Source organism: Plecotus auritus (genome assembly GCF_963455305.1).
Source record: "Plecotus auritus genome assembly, chromosome: 8".
NCBI lineage: Eukaryota > Metazoa > Chordata > Mammalia > Chiroptera > Vespertilionidae > Plecotus > Plecotus auritus.
In genome coordinates this window covers 117,661,410-117,665,496 of record NC_137782.1, presented here as the reverse complement: position 1 = coordinate 117,665,496, position 4,087 = coordinate 117,661,410, and the positions used below count along the sequence as shown (strand labels likewise).

The following is a 4,087-nucleotide window of genomic DNA, read 5'->3' as shown; positions in this document are numbered from 1 at the left end:
GGCTTTCCTTCTCCATCCCCACATCCTGTGCCCACAGAACCTGAAACCCTCCCTTAGACGTGACCAAGAGGAGGCCCTGGAGGAGCTGGGTGCAGGATGGATATAGGGTGGGGCTGGCCCGGGAACACAGACCCTGTGAGTTGCCAAAAGGAGGTCCTGGGAGCTGATCAAGAGGGGTTCCTGGAGAGTGAGGGAAGAGGCAATTGAGTGGAGGCCCTAAGGGACCTGGACTGCTCCACATGGGAACCCTGGGGTGGTCAGGAGGCTGAGGGTGGAAGACTTTCAGGGGAGGGTCTGTGGGCACCTGAGAGCAGGGTCTCATCCCACCCTCACCCTGTTTGCCCAGTGTGTTCCCTTTCTTGGCAAATTTCTGACTGACCAAAAGATGCTGGACAGTAGGATGGAGGATTATCTGGAGGTGGGTGACCTTGGGCCTCAGCTGGGGTGACCAGGATTGGCTTTTGGGGACAGAGTGCCCCCATATTGAATCCTGAGTTCTAGGCACAGCCGCCCCTGGGAGCTGGAGTGACAGGCCCATCATAGTGATTCATATTCCCCCTCCTGTGGAGCCCTGAGCCTGGCCTGGGTCCAAGTTCTGTCTTTCCGTTTCCTGCCCCCTCCTGGGACCTGGTGGTAGTGCATCATAAGAAGGGTGGGCATTGGGGGCTAGTCTTTTTTTTTTTTTCATTTTAATTTCTTTATTGATTGAGGTATTACATATTTGTCCTCATCCCCCCATTACCTTCCTAACCCCCCCCCCCCACTCATGCCCTCACCCCCCTGTTGTCTGTGTCCACTGGTTAGGCTTATATGCATGCATACAAGTCCTTTGGTTGATCTCTCCCCCTTACCCCCACCCTCTCCTACCTTCCCTCTGAGGTTTGACGGTCTGATTGATTCTTCCCTGTCTCTGGATCTGCTTTTGTTCATCAGTTTGTGTTGTTTATTATTTCCCATAGATGAGTGAGATCATATGATATTTATCCAGGGAGCTCTTTCTGATGGACTTTGGATATTTGCCTTCCAGGGGAATCAGATCAACCTAGAGAGAAAGAAGGTGAGCAGCTGTGGCAACTCCTGGGGGGCAGAAGAGGAGAATGAGAATCAGAGATGCCCTGGCCAGCACACTCCTGGGCTCCATCCCCTGCATCTTCCATTTATTGGGAGAGTTGGATAACAGAAGTGGGAGACCCCTCCAGTTGATGGCTGGGGGTAGGGGGTGGCATCAAGGATAACGTCCTGGAGGAAGGACTGTTGATGCCCATCTCTGAGCCCAGGAAGGGCCTGATGGAATTAGGGGGAAGGAGGGTGCCCCTGTGTGCAAAGACCTAGGACCGGTCCCCTGCCCCACTCCTTACCCCCACTCAGGCAGTTCCTGCAGCCTCTCCTTCCCTCTGGGCCCAGGAGCAGAAAGTAATGGAGGAGATAGTGCTGCTGCAGGAGGCGGCACAGAAATATCAAATACAGCCCAAGGAGCTATTCGGGGCCTGGTTCTGTGCCCTGGGGCGGCTCAGAGACAATGAGAAGTGAGGCCTGGCAGGAGTTGGGCAAGGGTAGGGGTGGACTCTCCCTGCTGGTCAGTCCAGAGAACCAGTGTCCATGGCTCCCTGGTCAGCCCCAGACCTTGCTGTGTAGCAACTCCTGGGGCTCCTGACACTCGGAGGGACACCTGAGGTGTGGCTCCTGGCAGCTCACAGGTGCCACTCTGTCCTGCAGTAACATCCAGTCCTGCCAGCTGGAGCCCCGGTCCTAGTTGGCCAGTGGAACACTCAGACCTTTATTCTGAGGCAAAAGGAAGCAATTGAATGATTGACAGCAGAAGTGGAAATGATTCTTAATATGATCTCATTTTCATGGACTTTGTCCTCATGGAAAACATGTTTGGATACAAAATCTCTCTTTGTGGATACTCTTAGGTTTTAGGTAAAGGTTTATTGAAGACAATACAAAATATTCTTCTTAAGAGTGGCACAGCAAATACCATATATTTTCCTGGCTATGTGTACATTTCCACAGGATGAGGAGGGACACCTCCAATGCTTGTTGGAATGATAGAAACTAGGAAGATGATAATGATAGAACTGGCTCTCTGGGACCCTCTCTTCCAAGACAATCAAGAATAGAGGGAACAGGAGCGGCGGCCAGCGCGGAGCCTTGTGGGAGGGCTTGAGGAAGTAAAATGGCGGACCTGGCAAACGAAGAAAAACCTGCCATTGCTCCACCCGTCTTTGTATTTCAGAAGGATAAAGGACAAAAGAGGTCAGCTGGAGGCTCCAGCCCTGAAGGTGGTGAAGATTCTGACAGAGAAGATGGAAATTACTGCCCTTCTGTCAAGCGAGAAAGGACGTCCTCTTTAATCCAATTCCCACCTTCACAGTCAGTATCAAAAACAATGTTTTTATGCCATCAACCTTCTGCGAGCCATCTGCAGGCAATTCTGACTCAGAACCAGAGGAAAAGAGCAGTGGGTTCCGGTTGAAGCCACCAACACTGATCCATGGCCAGGCACCCAGTGCAGGTCTGCCAAGCCAGAAGCCCAAGGAGCAGCAGCGGAGTGTGCTTCGCCCGGCAGTGTTACAAGCCCCACAGCCAAAGGCACTCTCACAGGCCGTTCCAAGCAGCGGCACCAATGGGCTCAGTATCCCCGCAGACTGCACAGGAACAGCGACATCGACATCGCTCGACAACCCCACACAGAGAAGTCCACTTGACGAGGCGCCAGCACCTGAGGAGAAAGAGCCCCAGAAAAATGAGTCTAGCAGTACTTCTGAGGAGGACAGCTGTGAGAAAAAAGAGCAAGTTGCACAGCAAGCGTTTGTATTTGGGCAGAACTTGAGGGACAGAGTTAAGTTAATAAATGAAAACACTGAAGCAGCTGACATGGAAAATGCCGGACACCCCAGTTCAGAAACGCCAACTGCGACCAACTATTTTCTTCAATATATCAGCTCCTGTTTAGAGAACTCGACCAATAATGCCGATGCCACCAGCAACAAATTTGTATTTGGCCAGAACATGAGCGAGCGCGTATTGAGCCCACCCACATTAAATGAGGTCACTTCAGATGCCAACAGGGAGAACTCAGCTGTCGAGTCTGGGTCCAAGTCTTCATCCCAGGAGGCCACCTGAGAAAGAGTCCCTGGCCGAATCGGCAGCCACCCACACCAAGGCAACAGCGCGCAAGTGTTTGTTGGAAGAAGTGGAAGTCATCACTGGGGAGGAGGCAGAGAGCAACGTGTTACTGATGCAGTGTAAGCTGTTTGTCTTTGACAAGACCTCGCAGTCTTGGGTGGAGAGAGGCCGGGGACTGCTGAGACTCAACGACATGGCATCGGCTGACGATGGGACATTACAGTCCCGACTAGTGATGCGGTCCCAGGGTAGCTTGCGGCTGATCCTCAACACCAAGCTGTGGGCCCAGACGCAGATTGACAAGGCCAGTGAGAAGAGCATTCGCATCACAGCCATGGATACCGAGGACCAGGGCGTGAAGGTCTTCCTGATCTCGGCCAGTTCCAAGGACACGGGCCAGCTATATGCCGCTCTGCACCACCGCATCCTGGCCCTTCGCAGCCGCGTAGAGCAGAAACAGACCAGAACACCTGCCCCCGAGGCTGGCGTGGCCCCATCCAATGAGGATGACAGTGACGATGACGACGTCTAGCTCCGTCAGGGGCCACAGGAGGCGGCGCTGACAACGAAGGGGGCGGGCAGACAGCTGGGAGCACATAGCACCTGGAGCTGGCCACCCGGGAGCCTGCTGCTTTGTCCGTCTGTCCACCCACCCGCTCGCCCCTCTCAGGCTGCGTCGAGGTGCGGGGCCCCGGGAAACACACTCCCCGCTGGGTTGGCCACAGTCCGGATCTGCAAGGCCCGTTCAGAAGCAGACTTGGGAACTGCTTGAATGTGGTTTGGGACACGAGACCTCATCATATTGATGAGCAAAACAAAAAGAACATTTCTTCCCTCCCTCCTTTGAATTGAAATGGCACATTAAGACTTGTCACGGCTTCTCACTGGGACTGGGATGCCTGGTTTCTTCACCCCTCTCATGCCGCCACCATACCCGTGGGTTCCTGCCACCTGC

At 53.8% G+C, this 4,087-nt stretch overlaps 1 pseudogene across 1 annotated transcript; it reads left to right on the top strand.

Annotated features, from left to right (window-relative positions):
• The first annotated feature begins 2,048 nt into the window (after positions 1–2,048).
• On the top strand, positions 2,049–3,816 carry LOC308256446 (ran-binding protein 3-like; annotated as a pseudogene). Its single transcript has one exon. The product of its transcript is annotated as a ran-binding protein 3-like (transcript).
• The last annotated feature ends 271 nt before the right edge of the window (positions 3,817–4,087 follow it).